This window comes from Panulirus ornatus, chromosome 13, assembly GCF_036320965.1.
Source record: "Panulirus ornatus isolate Po-2019 chromosome 13, ASM3632096v1, whole genome shotgun sequence".
Taxonomy (NCBI): Eukaryota; Metazoa; Arthropoda; class Malacostraca; order Decapoda; family Palinuridae; genus Panulirus; species Panulirus ornatus.
The window spans coordinates 43,484,957-43,498,570 of NC_092236.1; the positions used below are offsets into that span (position 1 = coordinate 43,484,957).

At 45.0% G+C, this 13,614-nt stretch overlaps 1 protein-coding gene across 1 annotated transcript in view; it reads left to right on the plus strand.

The window, feature by feature from the left end:
- LOC139752822 (uncharacterized) overlaps positions 1 to 13,614 on the plus strand; it is a 266,488-nt gene that overhangs the window by 132,911 nt on the left and 119,963 nt on the right. The window lies entirely within an intron of this gene.

Here is a 13,614-nt window from a genome sequence, read left to right on the forward strand (position 1 = left end):
GAACAAAGGATGTAATGGGAGTGGGGCAGGAATGGGATGTATTTAGGGAAGTAGTGATGGCTTGCGCAAAAGATGCTTGTTGCATGAAAAGCGTGGGAGGTGGGCAGATTAGAATGGGTAGTGAGTGGTGGGATGAAGAAGTAAGATTATTAGTGAAAGAGAAGAGAGGGGCATTTGGACGATTTTTGCAGGGAAATAATGCAAATGAGTGGGAGATGTATAAAGGAAGAGGCAGGAGGTCAAGAGAAATGCGTTTGATGATATAGTGGCAGATATAGGGTGTTTTGGTCGAGGTGGTGTGCAAAGTGAGAGTGTTAGGGAGGATGATTTGGTAAACAGAGAAGAGGTAGTAAAAGCTTTGCGGAAGATGAAAGCCGGCAAGGCAGCGGGTTTGGATGGTATTGCAGTGGAATTTATTAAAAAAGGTGGTGACTGTATTGTTAACTGGTTGATGAGGCTATTTAATGTATGTATGATTCATGGTGAGGTGCCTGAGGATTGGCGGAATGTTTGCATAGTGCCATTGTACAAAGGCAAAGGGGACAATAGTGAGTGCTCAAATTACAGAGGTATAAGTTTGTTGAGTATTCCTGGTAACTTATATGGGAGGGTATTGATTGAGAGGGTGAAGGCATGTACAGAGCATCAGATTGGGGAAGAGCAGTGTGGTTTCAGAAGTGGTAGAGGATGTGTGGATCAAGTGTTTGCTTTGAAGAGTGTATGTGAGAAATGCTTAGGAAAGCAAATGGATTTGTATATAGCATTTATGGATCTGGAGAAGGCATATGATAAAGATGATAGAGATGCTCTGAGGAAGGTATTAAGAATATATGGTGTGGGAGGCAAGTTGTTAGAAGCAGTGAAAAGTTTTTATCGAGGATGTAAGGCATGTGTACGTGTAGGAAGAGAGGAAAGTGATTGGTTCTCAGTGAATGTAGGTTTGCGGCAGGGGTGTGTGATGTCTTCATGGTCGTTTAATTTGTTTATGGATGGGGTTGTTAGGGAGGTGAATGCAAGAGTTTTGGAAAGAGGGGCAAGTACGCAGTCTGGTGTGGATGAGAGAGCTTGGGAAGTGAGTCAGTTGTTGTTCGCTGATGTTACAGCGCTGGTGGCTGATTCATGTGAGAAACTGCAGAAGCTGGTGACTGAGTTTGGTAAAGTGTGTGAAAGAAGAAAGTTAAGAGTAAATGTGAATAAGAGCAAGGTTATTAGGTAAAATAGGGTTGAGGGTCAAGTCAATTGGGAGGTAAGTTTGAATGGAGAAAAACTGGAGGAAGTGAAGTGTTTTAGATATCTGGGAGTGGATCTGGCAGCGGATGGAACCATGGAAGCGGAAGTAAATCATAGGGTGGGGGAGGGGGCGAAAGTTCTGGGAGCCTTGAAGAATGTGAGGAAGTCGCGAACATTATCTCGGAAAGCAAAAATGGGTATGTTTGAAGGAATAGTGATTCCAACAATGCTGTATGGTTGCGAGGCGTGGGCTATGGATAGAGTTGTGCGCAGGAGGGTGGATGTGGTGGAAATGAGATGTTTGAGGACAATATGTAGTGTGAGGTGGTTTGATCGAGTAAGTGATATTTGAGTAAGAGAGATGTGTGGTGATAAAAAGAGTGTGGTTGAGAGAGCAGAAGAGGGTGTTTTGAAATGGTTTGGTCACATGGAGAGAATGAATGAGGAAAGATTGACCAAGAGGATATGTGTGTCAGAGGTGGAGGGAACGAGGAGAAGTGGGAGACCAGATTGGGGGTGGAAAGATGGAGTGAGAAAGATTTTGAGTGATCGGGGCCTGAACATGCAGAAGGGTGAAAGGCATGCAAGGAATAGAGTGAATTGGAACGATGTGGCACACCGGGGTCGACGTGCTGTCAGTGGATTGAACCAGGGCATGAGAAGCGTCTGGGGTAAACCATGGAAAGTTTTGTGGGGCCTGGATGTGGAAAGGGAGCTGTGGTTTCGGTGCATTATCACATGACAGCTAGAGACTGAGTGTGAACGAATGGGGCCTTTGTTGTCTTCCTAGCGCTACCTCGCACACATTATGGGGAGGGGGTTGTTATTTCACGTTTGGCAGGGTGGCGATGGGAATGAATGAAGGCAGACAGTATGAATTATGTACATGTGTACATATGTATATGTCTGTTTGTATATATATATATGTATATATATGTATATATATGTATACGTTGAGATGTATAGGTATGTATATATGCGTGTGTGGATGTGTATGTATATACATGTGTATGTTGGTGGGTTGGGCCATTCTTTGGGCGAGTAAAAGCGTTGGGAGCAAGGGGCTGGAAATCCTCCCTTCTACATCTTTACTCCAAAGAAGGAACAGAAAAGGGGGCCAGGTGAGGATTTTCCCTCTAAAACTCAGTCCTCTGTTCCAGATGCTCATTCGCTAACGCAGGAAATGACGAATATATAAAGAAAATACATACATGTATATGAATTACCCGAGGAGTAGTTTCTATAATAGAGTACTTGTACTACCCAGAACTCTTTAAGGGAGTCGTTGACACCCTTGCTGTCCAATGCTAATTGTCCAACCCTGGAGTAGTTATGACGACGCCTATAGATAAGGTTTATGCTCACATCACACACAAGACCCTTTTGACATATTGAAGTTTAGACGAGCGTGAGGCGATGAGCCAGCTAGAACTAGCGACATTAGCTGGTCCTAGCTACGTGACATTTGTATAAGATTTGCGCGCGTGGAATCCTGTGGTCGATAGAGTTTAGAGCGTTCATATCACCGGTTGAAGAGAGCAGGAAGAGTGGTCGAGTGGTGTGGCATTCCTGCGAAGGGAAAGTTATGGCAAATATTAAGGAATTACACTTGGGAGATTCCCGAGATACTATGCAGTCGGGCACTTTGGAGCCAGTGACCATCAGGGAAGCATTGTTCCACAGTCTAACGTCGTACAGGTCAGGAACGAGCTTGGACACACCTGCGATCTCTCTGTGACATCAAGTCAGCCCAGGTGTCGTACGGTGTATCGCTACATCAATCACGAGAACCAAACAGGATCAGAAGAATCCGTAGATATAGGAGGAACCTCTGGCTCTGATGAGCGAATAGTATAAGGTATCCTGATCAGTGCATTTCTTATGAAAGATATACCTCGAAATATATGTACATAGAAATCAAGGTTAGAGTATATATATATATACGTTATTTGATTATATAACCCCTGACTGGACCTTTTTTATATGGCTTCTGCAGGTTCGAGGGTGCACTCCTAGCAGGAGCAGAGAAAGAAAAGACTCCTTCAGAGCAAGAAGCTCCTCAGCGAGATTCTACTCATTTTCGACCGCTGAAAGCGGTGCACCCTCACACATATGCATACAAGATCCTCTGGCCGTATAGGAGCCTACGTTACCTTAGCTTTCCACGGAGCACAGCCTTTAAAGTGAAGGTTCCCAACCCAGTGAAAATGGTCTTAGGGAATGATGATAATAATAAAGACAATAATGATATTACAAAATATTTTCAATATATATATATATATATATATATATATATATATATATATATATATATATATATATATATATATATATATATATATATATATATATATATATATATATATATATATATATATATGTATGTGTGTGTGTGTGTGTGTGTGTGTGTGTTAATTGATAAGCCAAGATAAGTGGAACGCGGTGTTGTGACCGACTGTTGTGATGTGGGAGGAGGTTTAGGTTGTGAACTGGTGAAGGTACTCGGTGAGGCGGGTGAAGGGGGGTCGTGGTCAGCTGTTGATGTTTGGCTGGCACTGGCTACTGGTGGGTGAATGACCTCCCACTAGTCCCTCACTCTTTGACCTATTGCCTTCCTCGCCTCTCACCTGGCCAGTCTGTCATCCAGCCTCTCACTCCCTGCTACACCAGACCACACTCTCTTCTCTACAGCTCACTATCTGACTCATTAAACCATATCAACATCCTCATCTCTCTCAGTCTCTCTCACCGGTTCACACTATCTACCTCACCTCTCACCACCTGCCTCACCAGTCCATTCTATTTCACTCACCTCTCACCACCTGCCTCACCAGTCCACACTATCTTTCTCGCCTCCCACCACCACCTGCTTCATCAATCCACACTATTTTCCTCACCTCTCACCACCTGCCTCAACAGCCTACACTATTTCCCTCATCTCTCACTACGTGCTTCATCAATCCACACTATTTTCCTCACCTTTCACTACCTGCCTCACCAGTCCATTCTATTTCTCTCACCTCTCACGATCTGCCTCACCAGTCCACAATATTTCCCTCACCTCTCACCAACTGCCTCTCCACTCCACAGTGTCTTCCACATCTCTATCCACTTGCCTCATCAGTTTACACTATTTCCCTCATCTCTCGCAGATTGCCTCGCCAGTGAACACGATTTTCCTCACCTCTTACCACCTGCCTCATCAGTCCACACTATTTTCCTCACGTTTCACCACCTACCTCACCAGTGCACACTATCTTCCTCACCTCTCACCACCTGCCTCACAAGTCCACAATGTCTTCCTCATCTCTACTCACCTGCCTCATAAGTTTACACTATTTTCCTCACCTCTCACCACTTGCGTCGCCAGTCCACACTATTTCCTCACCTCTCACCACCTGCCTCGCCAGTGCACACGATCTTCCTCACCTCTCACCACAGCCTCGCTAGTCCACACTGTCTCTACAGTTTTCACTCCGTCAACATTCTTCCTTCAGCGAGACACACCCCAAGGACCACCTCACTCTCGACCCCCCCCTCCTCATCACATTACTGGCTCACTCTACTCTGGAGGCATTCTCCTCCACACATCAGCCCTGTAACTTTACAATATCAACTTCATCCTAACCCATACCACCACACCTCGACTGTACAACTCATATCTCTACATCTCATTGGTATAACTCTGCAGTAACTTCCTCCTCTCCACTCATACGTCTACATCTAAGCTCTATGACTCAACTTTTTACTTCCCTCTCCCTGAACCACCGTCCTCCTTCCTTTCGTTCTCCGGCCTGGCTCTGCCAGTCGACCACCTTCCAGGGTCACGATGTGACGACTGTTGCCTTACTGTAGGGAGTGAAAAATTACCAGGCATAATCGTTGCGATGCGACACCATCTCGAGATGGGGTTAAGATGTGGAACGTGACAGGTATGATTGGTATGGTGTTATACCCTTTAGAAAGAGATAATACTTTGTAAGAGAACAGTGACCAGGTATGATCGGTATTCGTTCTCTGGGCTTGTTACCTCCAGCATGGTAGACTAACTCACTTCTTTGTTCGCATTATGCAACGATATTGCCAATCTGGAATCAGAGAAGCCACTGAAATCTAACCAGTGCTTTTTTCAGTGGATGCTAAAACTATGGCTTCTCTATGGTACATTCTGAGAAAGAAAATTCGCCAGGGTAACCATGGCGCTTTGCCAAGGAAAAAAAAACCTAGGGTGACTTGATCGCTTTTCAACTCTGCGTTCTGGTAACGAGAGATGCTCAGGGTATGATCCGGTTGCCAGGCGCGGCGGCAACACTCGTGTCCGATTGGCAGAGTCTGCGGGGTGGACTTAAGATCCGGAGTTGGGTCACCTTATATTGTTCTGCTTGATGATGACTTATGCTGATAATGTGTTCACTTAGAATCATTATGTGTTAGTGAAAACCAACTCTTTCTTTCCTCATCAGTAGGTAAGATATCACAGTGTATGCGTTAGGAGGAACAGTGACGTGTTCTTGCTACGTATGATGTGTTGTGAGCTAGGGTGGTGACCAGGAAGCCACAGAGAACCCAGGGGGTCATAATGTTGACAGCAGCAGATCAGTACCTTATTTTCTAGCGTTAAAACGTTATCGAAAATAAAATAGTTCATATCGTCTAATGCTTCAGGTCACGATTTTCCTCTGGTGATGTATTCAATGGACCATACATGAAAATTCTTCACTTGCAGTAAGTAGCCTCACCTCCTATTAGCAATAGGCTTATAATCTGAGACTGCTGACATCTTATTATGTCTCCCTTGTGTCCTCCACAGACTTTTGATGTTACACTTACCCCTCTGAATATCTCTGAATATCACTGATTATCGGCGTATTTTTATGTACAATTTAAGATTATCTACGCCTCGGTACTTTGTTCTGGGATGATTATAAATAATCATCTTGCTGAACTTTGTGTCCACGTTATGTACCTTATTGCTTTTTGCATTCCTATCGCATCCAAGACTCATGTTGTGTACATCTGGAGGATTCCAGGACGTGACTGGCAAAGGGTGGTCATCCCTTCTGGTGAGGGCCGAGCGCCGTCCCTCACACACCTGTTCCTCCACTGGTGTGAGGGCCGAGCCCCACGCCTCACACACCCACTCCTCCTCTGGTGTAAGGGCGGAACACCGCGCCTCACACACCTGCTTCTCTACTAGTGTGAAGGCCAAGCCTCACGTCTCCTCCACTAGTGTGAGAAATTTTTCTTTTCACTTCGATGGAAACCAAGTCTGTTGATGTTAAAACTAACAGCTGCTTACTTTTTCATGCAGAACTTGTGGCTGATGTTAGGTTCACCGGATCACTATCTCGTGGGTCATCATCATAGCGACATCTCATCTTTGGAATCTTCACTCCAGAGTAATGTGGGGTGAATGTGACACTTCGTAGAAAATCCAACGGATAGATATTTCTTTAATATGCTTCACATCCTGCAAAAAGAAGATTATATTAATGTTAGCAATTGTCGTGGATCTTTTGCCTCGATTACTGTTGTAAGAGAATGACGAATTGTTTGAAACTCTTCTGGGCTCGCTCTCCCTCCACCTTCTGCTAACGTTCTCCTCTGCTTAAGTTGGGTGAATGGCAACAGCGATAAAATGATTAACTAGAATGTTCGAATAACATTTCAAGATACTTTTGAACCACAACTTTCGAAAATAGAAATACATTGTCATTCAGGTGATGATGATCAAGTCATCTAAATCGTCTATTAGATGACTTTGCTCGCACTTATGACATGTACACTAGGTCGTCGGTTACATGTGCCGGGATTTTATGGAGGAGACGGTTCTGCGTTTGTGTGACCAAAACACTGGACAGCGTTAGTCCTTATACTTCATATTATTTCAACGCAATCGGTATAACAATAAGGAAAGAGACATGTAACTATGTGATAAGATTAGGAGGTTCTATACTGCTTCCATAGATGACCTAACTTCGTAATGATTGTTACCAGGTTGGGAATTGTCAGTCGAATGTGTTACATTTTGATCACATAGAGGAGTGCTAAAGAATTACGTAAATATGACAAAAAGAAATCTGCAGCATCTGTTGGATTTGGGTATACATGCATGAAGCGTCAGGAAGGCTGTGCCTCACTGGGCTGCAGGCGGTGAGGACAAGGGCACCATCGTCCTGGCCAGGACTCCAGCTGATGACGGAGGAGGAAAGAATGCATTGACGGAGTAAACTGTTTGGCGTTGCTGGGCAACACCCCTTCCCTACCCCATCATCTCCCAGCTAAGGTACTCTCTCTCTCCCTCCCTCTCTCTCTCTCTCTCTCTCTCTCTCTCTCTCTCTCTCTCTCTCTCTCTCTCTCTCTCTCTCTCTCTCTCTTGCTCACATATAACACCCATTTCTATGCCGTCTGTCCTTTACTAGCACTAAAATCAAGCTTTTCCACCTGCTGTGTCGTCACTTAAGTTATGCTTCAGCACATACTGATTTTCTTCAGCAAGCAATTTCCAGAGTGAGTGCACCTCAAATGTCCCAAAGGGTTTTGCACAGATGTTTACGAAGCCAGCGTTATATTTCTTGTTTTGAGAACTGGAGAAAGGTTGTTTATCAGGACACTATGATGGCGGCTGTTTCTGGTAGCGACTGTGTGCGTCCTTCCACCCACACACCCTCACCCAAGGTTGTCCACTTACCAGCTTGTCTTGGACGATACACACTACACACACACACACACACACACACACACACACACACACATCTGTCTTAAGCTGGGATGTGTGTGTGTGTGTGTGTGTGTGTGTGTGTGTGTGTGTGTGTGTGTGTGCGTGTGTTTGTACGCGAGCGCGTACACACAGGAGTAAAGACATGGTATGTATATATAATGTCAAGAGGTGGTGCAACACTGATGTAAAACTCTTTCTTCGTAAGAAACAAATACTAAAAAAAAATCGCGCACACAAACACACACACACACACACACACAAACACACACACACGATATCATGCAAGAATTCTCTTTAGAAAAGGGTTTAAAAACTACATTACTGCTGTTGAAATAGTGGATGAAAGGAATGAGCCAAGTGATGACTTTTTCATCGGCGGTGAAATGAATATGTTTAAGAAGGTGGATGATGGTAGATAAAGCTCAGGAGATGGGACGCCACGAGTGTAGAGCTCCCTCCCCGTACTGTACTGAACACACACCCGTTGTGGTTGTGATGAGGCAGCTGCTGTGGGCGAAGGAGAAGGACCAGGGTTATGTGACGTCACCACCGGAGGCAGTGTGAAGGTAGCACCACCGTTACTCCGGAGGCCCTGTGGTGTAGGCCGGGAGGCTCCTGATGTGCCAGGAGGGGGTGATTGCTGGGAGAAGAGGAGGGAGCGAAGTGCACCGATCCCGGTAGAGCAAAGGAAGGGTTCACAGTATGGGGCGTAGCAGTGGTGGGGGTAGAGAAGAGGTCTGAGGTTGGGGGCGGGTCAAGGAGTCTGGTTTATAGCAAGGGGTGTGGTCCCAGTGGACTAGGGATGTAGTTTACGGCAGGGGGTGTGGTCTTGGTGGAGTAGGTAAGTGGTTTACGGCAGGGGGTGTGGCCACGGTGGAGTATGTAAGTGGTTTATGGCAGTGGGTGTGGTCACGGTGGAGTTGGGTGGTTTACGGCAGGGAGTGTGGCCACGGTGGAGTAGGTAAGTGGTTTACGGCAGGGTGCGTGGTCACGGTGGAGTTGGGTGCTTTACGGCAGTGGTTTACGCCAGTGGGTGTGGTCATGGTGAAGTTGGGAAGTAGTTTGCAGCTGAGGGTATGATCAAGGTGGAGTAAGGAAATGGTTTACGGCAGTGGGTGTGGTCTCGGTGGAGTAAGGAGGGGATTATCGGTAGGGGGTGTCGTCACGGTGGAGTAGGGAGGTGGTTCACTGCAGAGGATGTTATCATGGTCTAGTGGGGAGGTGGCTTACGGCAGAGGGTGTGGTCACGGTGGAATAGGGAAGTGGTTTACGGCAGGAAGCGTGGTCACGGTGGAGAAGGGGGGGGGGGGGGGGGGGGGGGGGAGGTATACGGAAGGAAATATAGTCACAGTGGAATAGGGAAGGGGCTTACGACGGGGGTATGGGCACAGTGGAACAGGGGTGGGGTTAAGACAAGGAGGAGCGGCCATGCTCGGGCAGATGAAGGGTTTCAGGTCGGGCGGTCGTGGTGAAGATTGGGCTGGCGGAATTGCTGAAGTCGTGTGTGGGGGACGTAGAGACGGTCGGGCAGATGGGGGGATAAAATGTGATCCCCTGCTTACCTATACCTTTAATACGACAATGGATAGAATAACGAATTACCGACAAGTCAGAATTATTCTTAAAAGAATCAAGCTTAGAGATTAACGCCTGATGTCTAGTGGTGAGTTATTTCTTTCTTTAAAAATATAACTGCCTGTTATCACTTCCCCTCCTGCCCCTTCACCTATGGTCTTATCTGTTCTCTTGTTTTTTTCTCACATTATCAACCTCTTCCAAAAGATCTTTTTTCCCAAATGTTTCCTGATACTCGCTCACTCCAACTCTCATCTACCTTCTTTGGTTGAAGAGAAGCTCCTTTGTCTGAGGCCGTAGGACGCTTTAGCTTCAGCATCCTTCCAGTTTTTCAGTTACTCATAAGTAATCTATCTTATCTAAGTCTTAATCCTCATAGTTCTTAACCGGTGTGATAAGAGAGCTAACGAATGAGTAAGGGGTATATGTAGGTTTGTGGCTGGTTACGGCCTGGCGTACCTTCGTCAACACCATACCCTGAAAGCCTTGCTCATTATCGGCGAAATCTGTCCGCATCAGAACCAAATTACTCATCATTTTTGTATCCGTGGTGTTACGTACCGTCCTTTTCAACGACGGTGGTCAGCCTCCACGTATATGGGTGGGTGAGCACCTCTCTTATGGCCAACTTTCTCTCCACTGGAGGGATGCTGTCGCGTTGGTCATATAGTCCTTCATTCTCCAGACTCAAAGACAATGCAGCGGTCACCTCAAGTATGCTGCTAAGTTCTCGTCTCAGAAGTCCTGTGCGCTCATGAGGGAATTTTTGAGTTTTGTGGTAGCTGTAGTTGTACTGAGTATCTCACGAAATTTAAAGAGTAGTCTTGAACGCTCTACGAAATATATGTGACTGTATTGAGTAGCTTACGTAATGCAAAGGGTAGTAGCTATATTTCGTAGAGAGTCAGTAAAACGTAGAATTTAGAAGTATATTGGTAATGACACTGAGTAAAGCTTAGTTATTAGTGTAGGTAGCCAACGTTAGTGCGGGCGGCATTTTCTGGCATGACTGCAATTTTCTATTTTGATTGTCCTTTTCTAGTCTGGGCGTTGTTTTAGTATGGATGCTTTTATTCAGTTTTTTCTATTTCAGGAGTTCTTTTTGACTGTGCATATCATGTTTCATATGATGTCTATTTCAGGTGTGGGAGTCATTACATGTGTAATGTTTTCTTTTGGTATATTCGACCTTTTGAGTGTGGGTGTCCTTTTTCACTGTGCGTGCTTTTTCTATTATGGCGTCCTTTTCTACTGTGTTTGTCCACTTTTTTGATGGTGTCCTTCTCTAGTGTATGTGTTCATTATTTGTGCAGATTTCATTTTCTAGTATGATTTTTCCCTTTCCATAGTCGATGTTCCTTTTTAGTACTGGCATCTTCTAGCATGAACATCAGTTTGAGTATACAAGTCTTTTTCTAGCGCAGGTTTCTTTTTCTAGTTTTTGTGCTTGTGTCCCTTTCCATTACAGGTTCTCCCTTTTCCCTTTCTGCCGTCTGCTTCCCCTTCTAGCTTGGGTAGTCTATTAAGTGTGTATGTCCATGTCTTATAGACGAGTCCCTCTGTACCGTGGATTGCCCTCTGCCAGACATCAGAGCCTGCTTGTAAGGACCTGGCACCAGTGTTAGCGCTGCCGCCAGGAATTGTCTGAGCCAAACGACGCTTGCCTTCAACCTTTGGTAGGTTCCTCAAGTGAGCTAGGTAGCTCCACATGTATTCCTTACAGTATTCACACTGTGGCATTCCTGTCCTGACTGCCCACCTCTGAGGCCTTTTAGAGAACAACCAGGGAATCTATGCTCGAAGATGGTCTGGTCAAGAATGTCGGAAATCTGGTAATTTAGAACACTTTCATGAGAATGGTGGTGGCGGCCACATCTCGACCATCATCGTCAGTATCGAGCGCCAGGAACTTCTGGTTCCGTCTTCATTCCTGTAGGTTCTCTGATGCATGCATCGTTAACAAATGATCTTTGTCTCAATTTTCCAACACAATAATCGTAGTCTCTCTCCTGGACATTTCTCTTCTGTCTTGCCTTCAGTCACTTCCTTCAGTAGTCCATCGTCTCTTGTAATACAGGCAAACCAATTCTGGCAGGTTTAAAGTCTCGAGCCTCACCCTGTAACTCATCTCTTAATTTTGGTGTCATCTTTGTTGCGCTTCTCTGGACATTCTCTGTGATTTCCTTTTTCCTCCTCAACGTGTGACCTGGCGACGATCAACTTTATAATTCTTCTGATTTTGTTTATGGCTTCCTGATTTCCCTTATTCGTTTTTGCTTCCTTTTTTCGGCTCTCTTGCTCCTTTTTTCTCTACACCCTCGTCTCAAACGCTTCTGATCAGTTAGTGTCTTCTATCCTTAGGACTTACATCCTGAATCCATATGCAGCTCGACGTTCCGCTATATTCATGATCTTAATTATGATGTTCGCAGTCAACGTAACCAATTGGTTAACTTCTTCTAGTTTACAATATGGACATAACATGTGGTTCAGATCTTTTGAATAACGATGATGGTGAGGCGTGTTCTGTCTAAAACACACACACACACACACACACACACACACACACACACACACACACACACACAATGAGGTGAGAGAGAGGCAGACAAGCTTACAGATGCACTAACCACATCTTTTTCTTGATCATCATTTTGTGAGTATGACTGTGCATGTATGTGTCTGTCTGTCCGATAGTCCTTTTGTAATGTGTGTCTAATTTGTGTATGTGAGACAGGAGCCCCGTCTGCAGACACGGATTCAGCTGGGCAGGTATACTATGTGTGCAGAGGAGAGGAGCAACTTTCCCCGGGTGTTCGTGCCGGCTGGCCCGTGTAACAGATCCTGGTGGGCACAGGTGCAGCTCACCCCAACCACTTGTGCGGACCCAGACATCCTTCGGGCCATTTTTGCGTCATCCAGTGGTTCCCTTTTCTCTCCTTTTAGATCCTTCTGTGGGAGCCTGTGGACGACGATGTAACAGATGTCTTCTTCTTACTCTGTGACGAATGTATTTCTATCTTCAGCGTGTAAGTGCTCAGGAATGTAGAGACGTGGCGGCGGAGGGTGTGGCCAGCCCTACTTTCGTGGTACTTTGATCCACATCACAACTTTCTCTCTGACGCCTCCTGACCCTCCCTGCTGACGGCTCACCCTGACTCACTTGCTGACCTCCACAATTTCCTGCTGGGGACCTGCGCCGACATTTTCAGTTGGCTGACTGGCTGAGTACAGCATCCGCATACATCAACTTCTTAACATTCTCTCCCACCGCTTCAGAGCATCCTCACCTGTCCGCCAGTATTCGAGATTCCAACCCTGTATAGTAGACTTTGCCGTTCTTATTTTCTTAGCACATTGTGGCCTCATGTTCGAGAGAATGTTGTGCCATGAAATTTTTTTGCATCCATTTTCCTATCGCTTATCATGAAATATTGACGTCGTTTCTTATATCTTGATAAATGGTAAACTTGTATGTTATTGTGACAGCGATGGGGAATTAACCAATTATCACCTCAAATGCTCCAAGATGAGAACAGAGTTTATGGTGCAAGTGAGTCCTTCATTTCATCAAGAGGTATTCTGAAGCATTTCTAGACTGCTGCTGGACTACTGGCTCCAGGCAATAGATATCACTTAAAAATCTTATGTTTGCATCATATCCCCAGTTTAAGAACCTCATTAATACGTTCTACCGATACAAAAGAAAAGGTTAAGAGTTGATCTAATAGAAGTATTCAAAATCATGAAAGGCTTTGACAATCTTAATCTAACAAATCACTCAAGACTTGATTCCTCTGATTTCACTCGTCGTAAAAGATACAAACTCGTGGGCAAACGTCTTATCTAAAATGAGGCGAAGTACTTTTTTCAACAGGTTTTGTTTAACATATTGAATGATTTATCAATGAGCGGTTGAAAGTGGCATTATAGATACGTTTAAGAATAGACTTGATAAATATTTCGCTTCAAGTCAACGACTTATAATATTCCTGCCTTTCTAGTCATACTGACAAGTATCAGGTTATTCTGTTATATTGTTTGTATTCCTTTTAATTTGTACCACATTAATCTGTGAGTATCTGATA